Source organism: Suricata suricatta, unplaced genomic scaffold (assembly GCF_006229205.1).
Source record: "Suricata suricatta isolate VVHF042 unplaced genomic scaffold, meerkat_22Aug2017_6uvM2_HiC HiC_scaffold_121, whole genome shotgun sequence".
NCBI lineage: Eukaryota > Metazoa > Chordata > Mammalia > Carnivora > Herpestidae > Suricata > Suricata suricatta.
This window is the reverse complement of record NW_021856111.1, coordinates 10,458-22,533: the sequence shown is the minus strand read 5'-3', so window position 1 is coordinate 22,533 and position 12,076 is coordinate 10,458. Positions and strand designations below refer to the sequence as shown.

At 47.3% G+C, this 12,076-nt stretch overlaps 1 long non-coding RNA gene across 1 annotated transcript in view; it reads right to left on the bottom strand.

The window, feature by feature from the left end:
- Positions 1 to 6,103: 6,103 nt before the first annotated feature.
- Positions 6,104 to 12,076, bottom strand: part of LOC115284612 — an 11,757-nt gene continuing 5,784 nt past the window's right edge. The window contains exons 2-3 of the long non-coding RNA XR_003905286.1: positions 6,309 to 6,428; positions 6,104 to 6,211 (exon numbers count right to left, since the gene is read on the bottom strand). This is a non-coding gene — a long non-coding RNA (uncharacterized LOC115284612). The remainder of the gene's footprint in view (positions 6,212 to 6,308; positions 6,429 to 12,076) is intronic.

Below are 12,076 nucleotides of genomic sequence, written 5' to 3'. Positions count from 1 at the left end.
GAAGCAGGCTCCAGGCTCTGAGCTGTCAGCACAGAGTCCAGAGTGGGGCTCGAACCCCGGACGGTGAGATCATGACCTGAGCCAAAGTCGGACACTCAACCGAGTCACCAAGGCACCCCTGTTACTATAATTTCAATGGGAAATGACTGGAGGGTTTCAGGTAGGGGCCTGTGTTATTTGAATAATAGAAGGCACTAGAATGACAGATCTGTAAAATCGGAAGAGAAATGAAGCACCATAAGTAGAGGTGCTCTTAAGAGAGAGATCCGAGATGCCAAGGAGGTCAGGAAGATGGCAGGGTAGGAGGGTCCTGATCTCACCGTATCCCGTGGACACACCGAGATGACAGCTACATAGGTGCAACTGACTGAACACAGCTCAAAGACTGGCAGGACAGATCAGATCTTCCACAGATAATCCTAGATCCTAGGAGCACCATCAAAAAAGGGGGGGCAGAGACCATGAGAACCGAAGCCTTGGTCAGATTACCGGAAATGGGAGGGACCCCACAAGCACAGAGTAGTGACTATCAGACCCCACCCCAGGCACAAGAGTCCCGTGCTGGGAACACAGGTCCTTGAAACAGTTGGCTTTGAAAATCAGTGGGACTTAACTTCCTGAGTTTTAATCAGGGGGCTCAACTCCAGGAGAGCCAGAGGGCAACAACAGGAAACTCAGTCCTTGCCCTTAAAGAGCCACCTTAACACATAACACGGCCAAGACCTGGCACAGAAGCAGGAATTTGAAAAGCACCTGGAGTGCACGTGAAGCCTATGTATTTAGTAACATCAGATTCTGTGCCAGAGGGGCAGCGATCTCTTCCCTCACCCCATCCTGGGTAGCTGGATACTTTCCCACCAGCACGATCACTCCACCTGGCTTGCTAGCCCCACAAACTGGCCCACGTTCCCCTGCAGACCTGCCCCAGGAAACACAACTTCTCAGGCACCGTTCCAAACAGGCTGCTGCCCTGACACACCCTGCGTGTGGCCCTGGCAGGGACTGATGCTGCTCCAAAGTGCCTCCTGCCCTCCTGCCCAGGGGAAGGGGACGACAACCACACAGACTAGCCGGCCTCAAGTCCGGGCAGAGTCTCAGTGGGCAGCAGGGAGGGCGTGCCCTGCTCACCTAGGTGAAACTGCAGCCCCAGCAGGATTGGGGGGGTGGGGAGGGTCAGACATCTGGCCACACCCACCAGCAAAAGCCTTCTTGGGGGGGGGGAGTATGCATGTGGCTGCAGAACATGGACCTAAGCGCAGAGAGCATGCATGCTAATGCTGCCCAGTTCTTTGCAGCTTTTCTATAAATGAGAACAGGAAGAAGTGCTTCCAAAAAAAAAAAAAAAAGATACAGGCCAATATCTCTGAACACAGATGGAATAATCCTCAACAAAAGATTAGCAAATCACATTCACCAATACATCAAAAGGATCATTTGGGGCGCCTGGGCATCTCAGTTGGTTAAGCACCCAGCTCTTGGTTTTGGCTTAAGTCATGATCTCAAAGTTTCATGAGATCAGCTGACAGCACAGAGCCTGCTTGGGATTCTCTCTCTCTCTCTCTCTCTCTCTCTCTCTCTCTCTCTCTCTTTCTCCCCCTCTCTCCCTCTCTCTCTCTTTCTCCCCCTCTCTCCCTCTCCCTCCCTCTTTCTCTGCCTGTCACCCACATGAGGTGATTCTCTCCTAAATAAACTTAAAAAATCTTTTTTTAGGGGCGCCTGGGTGGTGCAGTCGGTTAAGCCTCTGACTTCAGCTCAGGTCAGATCTCAGGTTCGTGGGTTTGAGCCCCGCGTCAGGCTCTGTGCTGACAGCTAGCTCAGGGCCTGGAGCCTGCTTCCGGTTCTGTGTCTCCTTCTCTCTCTGTCCCTCCCCCTCTCATGCTCTGTCTCTCTCTGTATCAAAAATAAATAAAACCTTAACGAAATTAAAAAAAAATAAAAATGTTTTTTTTTTTAAAAAAAGGATCATTATCACTATCCAGTGGGATTTATTTCAGACAGGCAAAGATGCGTCGATATTCACAAGTCAATCAATATGATACAAAACGTGGACAAAATGAAGGCAAAAATCATATGATCATCTCAATAGAAGCAGGAAAACATCTGACAAAATTTAACCATCCTTCATGATTAAAAAAAAACCTCTCTTAAAGGGGGGTTACAGGGAACATACATCAACACAAGAAAGGCCACATATGAAAAACCCACAGCTAACATACTCAATGGAGAAAAACTGAGAGCTTTTCCACGGATATCAGTAACAAGACAAGGATGTTCACTCCTGCCACTTTTATTCAGCATAGTCCTGGAAGTCCTAGCTGCAGCGATCAGACAAGAAAAAGAGGTAGGTAGGCATCCGTATTGGAAAAGAAGTTAAAGTGTCACTATTTGTAAAAGGCATGTTAATATACATAGAAAATCCTAGAGATTCCACAAAAGAAAATTCTAGAATTCAGTAAAGTTGCTGGATAAAAAAATTAATGCCCAAGAAATCAGTAGCATTTCTATATGCTAAAAATGAGGAGCAGAAAGTTTAGAAATTGATAAAATAATTCCACTCACAATTGTACTAAAAAGAATGAAACCCCAAGGAACAAATTCAACTAAAGAGGTGAAAGACCTGTACTCCGAAAACTACGACAAATCGATGAAAAAAACTGAAGACAACAGAAACAAATGTAAAGATAGACCATGCTTCTGGATGTGAACCAATATTATTAAAAGGTCCATCCTATCCAAAGCAACCTGCGGATTTAATGCAATCCCTATCAAGTTACCAACAGCATTATTCACAGAACTATTACAAATAATACTAAAATTTGTATGGAATGACAGACCTTAAAAAGCCAAACCAATCTTCTTTTAAAATAATAATTTTACTTGTTTTGAGAGAGAGAGGGAGCACAAGTAGGAAAAGGGCAGAGAGAGAGAGAGAGAGAGGGAGAGAATCCCAAGCAGGCTCTATGCCACCAGTGCAGAGCCTGATCCAGGACTTGAACTCACAAACTGTGAGATCATGACCTGAGCCAAAATCAGATGCTTAACCCCCTCAGCCATCCAGATGCTCACCAAAGCAATATTAACAAAATATAAAGCTAGAGATATCAAAGCTTTACTAGTCAAAACACTATGGTACTGGCACAAAAACAGACACAGACCAATGGAACAGAATGGATAGCCCAGAAATAAACCCATGCTTATATGGGCAAATAATGTATGACAAAGGAGGCGAGAATATACAGTGGTTTAAAGACATTATCTTCCCCTAGTGGTATCGGGAAAACTGGACAGCTGCATGCAAAAGAATGAAACTGGACCACTATCTTACAACATAAAATTAAACTCAAAATAGATTAAGGACCTAAACATGAGACCTGAAACCATAAAATTCCTAAAAGGAAACATAGGCGGTAATTTCTTTGACATCAGAGGTAAAAACATTTTTCTAGGTATGTCTCCTCAGGAAACGAAAATAAGCAAAAATAAACTCTTAGAACTACACTGAAAAAGAGCAACGGCCGTTACATGACCAAGGAAACCATCAACAGAACGACAAGGCAACTTACCAATGGGAGAAGATAGTTACAAATGGCATATCTGATAGGGGCTAAAATCCAAAATACTTAAAGACCTACAACTCAACACCATGAACAAATAATCCAATTTAAAAATGGGCGGAGGAGGGGCACCTGGGTGGCTCAGTTGGTTAGGCCTCAGACTTCGGCTCAGGTCAGATCTCACGGTTCGTGGGTTCGAGCCCCGCGTCAGGCTCTGTGCTGACAGCTAGCTCAGAGTCTGAAGCCTGCTTCCTGTTCTGTGTCTCCTTCTCTCTCTGCCCCTCCCACTCTCATGCTCTGTCTCTCTCTGTATCAAAAATAAATAAAACATTAAAACAATTGTTTTAAATGGTCGGAGGATCTGAACATTTTTTTCAAAGACGACATACAAATAACCAACAGATCCCCTGAAAGCACATCGCTCAGCATCAGGGAAATGCAAATCAAAACCACAATGAAATATCATCCTACACCTGTCAGAGTACCTACAGTCAAAAGCACAAGGAGTAACAAGTGCTGGCAAGGTAGTGGAAAAAACGGAACCCCATTGCCCTGTTGCCGGGAATGTAAATGGGCGTATCCACTTTGGATAACAGTACCGGAGTAGCCTCAATAAAACAAAAACAAAAACCCTGTATGATCCAATAATACCACTTCTGGGTATTTACCCAGAGAAAATGAAAACACTAATTTGAAAAGGTATGTGCACTGTTTATGTTTATTGCAGCACTATTTACAAAAGCCACAGAGTGAATGTTTTTCCATAAATGGAAAAATATATGGTTTATACAATGATATAATACTCAGCCACTTAGAAATGGTATCTTGCCATTTGTACCAGCATTGGTAGACCTAGAGGGTATTATGCTAAGTGGGAGAAGTCAAACAGAGAAAGGCAAATACCACATGATGTTAGTCACATGTGGAATTTAAGAAACATATAAATCAACAAAGAAAAACACGGAAACCAGACTCTTCAATACAGAGAACAAATTGGTGGTTGCCAGAAGGGAGTTAGATTGGGGGGTGGGGGGGAAACAGGTAAAGTGGATTAAGAAGAATAAACTTCTAAGGGCGCCTGGTGGCTCAGTCAGTTAAGCATCCAACTTTCACTCAGGTCATGATCTCATGGTTTACAAGTTCGAGCACCACATCAGGCTCTCTGCTCTCAGTGCAGAGCCTGCTTCAGATCCTCTGTCCCCCTGTCTCTCTGCCCCTCCCCTACTTGCACTGTCTCTCAAAAATAAACAGTAAAAAAAAAAAAAGAGGGATAAACTTCTAGTTACAAAGTAAATAAATCATGGAGATGAAAATACAGTCACTAAGAGTCTAATAACATTTGTTGACAGGAATCATTCTGTGTACCTGAAGTTAATATAACACTGTATTTTAATTACACTTCTATAAAAAGGTGTTAAAAGAGAGGCCTAGAGTTTTCCTTATACCTCCTAAGGTATCTGCTAATTTGTGCACATGTCCATTGTAAAAAATTATTTTCCACACTATTATTCAGCTTCTCAGAAAGGTCCTTGGCAATACATTTTTAAGACCTTTTCATTTAATGGACCCACATAGTAGCTGAAGATTAGAACCGGAGAAGTAAAGAGATTTGTTCAAAATGAGAAATGGCAGGTTGATGGGATCATACGGCTTATTGGGTATTCCCTACCCTCTGTCCCCATGTGCCCTCCTCTGTCCCCACTCCAACTGCTGACTCACAGAACTTAGGAACTGACACACAGTATAGAAAACCGATGTCTGCTGGACCCTGACCCATTCGCCCAGGTCAGCAGGAGAGAGCACCAAGGATATGGTCCATAAGAGGTACGAAGTCAGTACAACCATCAGAAAACGGTCTCTCAGGTCTCCATCTTCAAGCATTTATAATGTTCTAAAGCACCTACATGTGTATTACTGTTAAACTCACAAAAGAATACTTCATAATACATAATATATAATAAGCTATTCATCTTTCACTATCACTCTGAGCCTGCTCTGTGCTACACCCCAAAAGAACACATGGAATTGGCCTTGGACAAGTGTAGTTTTCTTCTAAGGAAATGACAAGTGAGTTTATGGTCGATCCTCCCTATAAGCAGAGACTCTGCTTATGGAGAACAAAAACTGCGGACTGGAAGGCCCGACAGCAGAGCACATGTCACAGGCGAAGGCTCAGTGTCCTGTAGATCCAGGACCAGAAGACAGAAGCTCCTCTCCTTCGCTCTCTAGGGAGACAAATGGGATCACCTCAAATCTTTTGTGCTTCTAGAGGGGACACAAATATCAGGCTATGCTGACAGTTACTGAAATAACCCTGCCTTCCTTTGCTTAATCTTGGGCATGAAGAACACAGCTGCAATACTGACTGAAACCTAACGTACACACGATTCCTACAAGACCTCCATGGCCCCAGCATAAGACACTTCAGAAAGTCATGCTTGTAAACATCAAGGGGATAAATCACATACCTACCAGATGCGCGAAATCAGCGCTAGTCAAGTAATGGCCTGTGCTGGGCTTTGAGCTTGGAACTTACCAGAGAGGTTAATATGTTCCAGTCCCCCCGGCGGGACCCTCATCACCATCATCATGATCGCATTATGATCGCCTCATGATCGCCTCAGCATTAGAGCGACTGGGCAGGCGTGGACACCGGGCTAACCAGACATGAACAGAGGAAGTTCAGTGAGCGGCCTACTTTGAAAAAGAAGCCTGTGTACAGAAGGGGGAACGCGGAATCCAAGTGCAACTCACGGTTCGCTCACACCCCTATCAGGAGTGTGAAGTCCGTGTCTGTTCTTCATCTGTGCCCGAACTCTGGGTCCAGAACTCACTGATGGTCAACACTTGCCAATTTTCTTATAAAACTGGGACCTGAAAAGAAGGAAAGTCTTTTTGATTACCCTTGTCACAGATACAATTATTCCTCTAAGTAAAGATTCTGCGTGAAAAAGGGAACCAGATACCGGTCTTTTACGTCCTCTGTAAGAGACACCCTTCCAGCCAGCACACACCGGTAGGAGAAATAAGCCTAAACCCAAAGATGCTTGAAACCCATTGTGATATCATCAACCGTGACCACTTAGTGACTTCATAGTGTTACTTGCTGGGGTTCAGGCTTGTGGCCAACAATACTGATCAGCCTTTTGTGCTTACTTATGCTACTGTCCCTGAAGTTACTGAAATAACCTGTCAGCCCTGCATCCTTGGACATGGAAAGGTCTTTCCACTTGTAACTTAATGATTCTAATGAGCGATGAGTGTCCTGGCACTGGGTGGCAAGGGACAGCTTGAGTTTTGTACAGCTCTCTTAATCATGCCCCGTAAACTCCAGACAAAACTAGACCGAGTCTCGTAAGATGCTGAGCAACAGGGCGCCGGGCTGGCTCAGTCGGGAGTGCATACGACTTGATCTCAGGGTCGTGTGTTGAAGGCCCACATTGGGCCTGGAGCTTACTGAAGAGAAGGAATCGCCACGTGAGATGCTAAGCAAGGAACCATCTATACACGTATTCTGACGTGATCCGTGTTATGGAAGCATTCATGCTTAGTTAGTAGCTGAGAGCCTCACACACTGTAGCCAGAGCCTCCCTTTATTCAAAGTGGAAAAGGCCTCAACCCACATCCTAATCACGTAAACCCTCCAGGTACCACTGGCCCTAATCCTGACCCCTTGCATCCTGCCAAGACCCAACTACGCAGCACCTGTCGTATCAAATCGGGAGGGACTACGTTGAAACCGGTTGACAGGGGTAAGAGGTACAGGACATTCCCTCGCTCGGCAACTTCCATCCCCAGACGTCCTCAGGGCTCTCCCTACTTCCTTCAGGACTTCTGTCACCGCAGCGCTGCCTTCACCCTACAGCCTACCTGAAGGTGCAAATCCCCAGCCTCCCCATGGCCCACTCCCCTCCCCTGCCTAAGCGCGCTGCATAGGACGGATCGTTATGCATCATGACATATAGGAGTCTCACTGATCTTACTTTTTCATTCTCCCTCGCTGGAATGTGAGTCTCATGTGACCAGGGACATTTTTTGTCTCTTTAATGGCTGTGTTTCCATTATGAAGAACAGCATCTGGCACACATTAGGTCAGCCAATAATGAGTTCTCTTTGGCCATCCGCCTTCACGTTCACACCACTCCCAGGACTGACACTGTGATTGTATAGTGGGCATCTTTCAGGACATCCTACCGTATGTTTACATTCTCAGACAAAAGCCCATTATAAATGGGTACCACTCAGTTCTCTTAAGCTCTTGAGTATTTCTTGAGTATGTTAAATATCACTGGTCTCTAGTTCTAACTAAGGAGAGAAACAAAGCCCTATAAATATAACCATAATCAACTCTTAGTTTTCTATTCTCCCATATTTCTCAGATAAATACTCAAACTGTGATCTCCTTATCAATTCTGGTTGGGAATCTCGTTTGAGCCGGCAGAGTAGGAGGACCGTGCATTTGCCTCTTCCCATGGACACACTATGGCTACAACCTCATATGGCAGCTCTCTGTGAGGAACTCGAATACTAGCACAACTATTCATGGCTTAAAGATCTAAAGAAGACACGTCAAAAAGTCTGTTCAGAACCCACACTCCTAGTATCCCCAAGAGGACTATCACTGATGCGCCTATCCTCCCTGAGGAGCAAAGGTGTCAAGGTCCACGTCAGCCACCCCCTTCCCTGCCACACTGGGTACTTGCACCAAAATGGTGAGCTCCCATGATGTCCGTCTTTGCAGTCAGCAGGGCTTCCCACCAGGAGCGGGGCTTCACGCTCACCCAACGCGAGTGGGCACCAGTTCGGCCACTCTCCATCTACCTGGTTAGAACTATTCACCTTGCCCCAAAAGCAGTCCCTCGAAAGCAGCTCCTTCCCCGTCTCGCCCATCGGTAGCTTTGCCCAGGACAGGCGGACCCCCAACACACCTGCCACTCTGACACGCCTGGTGAGCAGCCATGGCTGGTACTGGTAGCCCTCCAAAACCCCTCCTACCCAGGACAATGGGGGGCAACACTCCCCACCAGTGTACCCATGACAGTTGTGGCAGCGCACTCGGCTCTAATCCCACCCCCCAGCCCACCCCTGGCAGCCATGGCCCAGCTACAACAAATGAGTGTGCGTTCTGCCAACATGGGACACCCTGTTCCAGTGTTCAGGTAAGATTGGGCTTCTGTGCCCATAGGATGCTTTCTACGTAAAACCACTCCGTGAACACCAGGAAACATAGTCTTCCTAATACATAAAATCAAACAGGAGAGGGGCACCTGGTTGGCTTAGTCGGTGGAGCATGTGACTGTTGATCTCAAGGTTGTGAGTTCGAGATTACTTGGGGGTAGAGATTACTTTAAAAAATAAATAAATCAGGAGAATCAGATAAAGTGACACAGAGGAATATGTTCTAAATGAAAGAACAAGACAAAACCTCAGACAGAAAACTAAAATGGAGATAGGCAATCTACTGGATGAGTTCAAAATAATGCTCATAACTATTCCTGCTGGAAGTGAGAGAAAAGTGGATGAACTCAGAAACTTCCAACAAAGAGAAACATTAAATCACAGAAGAATAGAGGTTATAGAACAGCTCAGGAATCTGGAAGATAGGGTAGTGAGAAATCATCAAAGTTCAAGAGCAAAATATAAAAAAAAATTTTTAAAGAGCATGTTAAAGAGACCTCTGGGACATCAAGCATATTAGTATTCACATTTATTGGAAGGGTCCCAGAAAAAGAGAAAAGAACAGAAAATGTATTTGAAGAAATACTACTTAAAACTTCCTCTCCTTAGGAAAGAAGATCCATGAGGTACAGTGAACCCCAAATGTGATGAACCCAAAGTCCTGCAAACAAGACATAATCAGGAAAATGTCAAAACTTAGAATGTTAAATGCAGCAAGAGAAAAGGACCTACCTATATACAGAGGAACCTTCTTAAGGTATCGTCTGACTTTTCAGCAGAAACTTGCAGGCCGGGGTAGTGGAATGATGTATCAGTTTTGGTTGCCATAGTTGCTCTTGTAATTCATGTTTACTCACGAATCTTTGGATATTTATAAGCAAAGCAAATAGAACAACATAACAAAAATCACATTCACCCACTGTAAGGGAGTAAAAACCATCCTTCTATCCGTACAGTTTCTAGAGGTGGGGTAAAAAGTCCATTCGGACAAGAATACCAGGCAGTGACTGGGTGGCTCAGTCAACTAAAAATCAGACTTCTCAGGACCTGATCACACGGGTTTCCAATTTGAACCCCACTTAGGGTAAGCCCCACTTTGTTCTCTCCCTCCTTGCCCCTTGCTCACGTACACACACTCTCTCAAAAATAAATAGGAGAAGAAAACATTTTAATTTTAAATAGAGAAGAATGCAAGTATCACAAATCTCTGGAAATGGCCTCTTCTTAGTTGAGATACTTTTATTAATGGAATGCTCTTTTGTCTTTTAAAATAATTTCTTAAAATTTATTTTTTAGAAAGACACAGAGACAGAGCACGAGCAGGAAGAAACAGAGATGTAAGTACACAAAGAATCTGAAGCAGGATCCAGGCTCTGAGCTATCAGCACAGAGCCAAACCTGTGGCTGAAAGCCACAAACCATGACTTGGTGACCTGAGGTAAGGTCTAATGCTTAACCAACTGACCCACCCAGGTGCCCATGGTAACTCCCTTTTAAAATATACATTACCATTGCAAGAAGAAAATAATTGCTCATGCCTCTAACTAGATAACGCAACCAGCTCAGGGTGCCCCTGTGGCTCCAGCACCCAGAGGGGGCGAGGACACCACGAGCACTCTCAGACAAGGGGATCCAGGAGGCCCATACCATGGCCATACAGTGAGGTCTTCTGAAAGGAGGTGAACAAGCACACGTAACTGGTACACATGAACGTGCGCACACATGCATGTACCCCCGACCTGCACCCCAAATCAAAACGACTTTCTGGAAACTGATACCTGTGAGAAGGCACAACAGAAAGTTTTCAGCACTTGGTGTAGGCAGAGCTGAGTGGGAGGATGGGGAGGAGGGCTTTGATGCTTCTGGATGTGAACCAACTCATGTGGAGGGGAAAGCACGACCCGCCCCGGACCTTCTACCACCTGTGGACCTGTGGGGACAGAGGTCTCCACATGAGTTCTGCCTGTGTGGTCCAGAGCGTTAGCCTTTGCCGTGGCAATGTCACACGGGGGTGCCTTAATGCAGGCACGAGTGGTCAAAGGGGAGATTGCAATCCACAGGAGCTGGGCCGTCTTGCCAGGCAGGAGGTCCACACTGGTCCCTTGATAACCAGCTGGGAAGCCAGTGCCTTCTGGCCACAGAGATGAGGGCCACTCCTCACCATTACCCTGAAGGCTCTCATGGGAGGCTGCAGAAGGTGGCCCAGCAAGGGGGCTTGTGCAAACACAAATCCCTTGGCGGACTGCTCCCCCAGAGACTGAGTGCCTGACCTGCAGGGACCTGTCCTTGGCCAGAGAGGGTGAAGCCCCTAGAGATGGCACTGTAGCTGCCGGGTCTGCCTGAAGCCACCTCTTCCTGAGCCCAGGTCTGCGATCCGGGTGCGGGGCTGGGGGCTGGCGGAGAAACAGAGGAAGGCGGTGCTGGTGTTGCTGCCTCCTCAGTCTCCCCATCCACTCTGACTCACCCTAGGGGGGGCCGACCCTTCAGGACCCAGATTGCAAGAGAGCCACCTCCACATCTCCCCCCAGCCCCGTCTCCCCGAACCTAGGCACCCCGAGACCAATTCAAGGTCCCCCCACCCCCGGCACCAACTTAGCACTCTGCCACTCCGCCACCTCCCCCCACCATGGACCACAACCCCACGCCTCGACCCATCGAGTTGTTGTTCCTAGGGCAAGGGGCACGTGGCCAAAGGCTCCTGCGTCCGAATCCGAGCGCCCCTGGCCCAGGGGGTTCTCTGCCCCTGTGGCTCAGGGCCCCTGGCCCCTTAGGGGGCGGCCCCTTGAGCTCTGGTCCCGCCCACACGGTGCGGCCCCCAGGCTCCAGACCCACAGGCCCCCTAAACCTGTGCTCTCGGTCTTGCTACCCGATTTGGCACGGTCCGGGTCGCCCATGAGGGCGCCACCCCTAAGGAGCAGATGGGGTGTTGGAGGGCGCACCCTCATTCTCTCCAGCCTGGGACATCCCACCTGGCCCCCAGCGAAACCACAAGCCAAGCTCACGGGAACGCTAACGAGTTCCGCTTGATGGCAGTGTTGCTCCACGGATGCCCACGCGCCCCTGCCCCCAGGTCCTCTCCCTCCGCCCTTCGCCCAAGAAAAAAAAGGACGGGCCGCGGCCCCACTGGCTCCGAGATGGAGGCACCCAGGGTTCTGCCACTTGGGTCAACGCCCTGCCTGCTCCGCTCCGCTCCATTCCAGAGGCACCTTGGCTCCAGAGGCACCTTGGATCGGAGCCCTGACCCCTCGGGCTCCACGGAACCTGCATTCAGGACCCCAAAAACCAAGGGCGAGGTTCATCGAGGCTGCGCTAAGCTGCAGACAGGGACCCTGCACCTGTCCGGG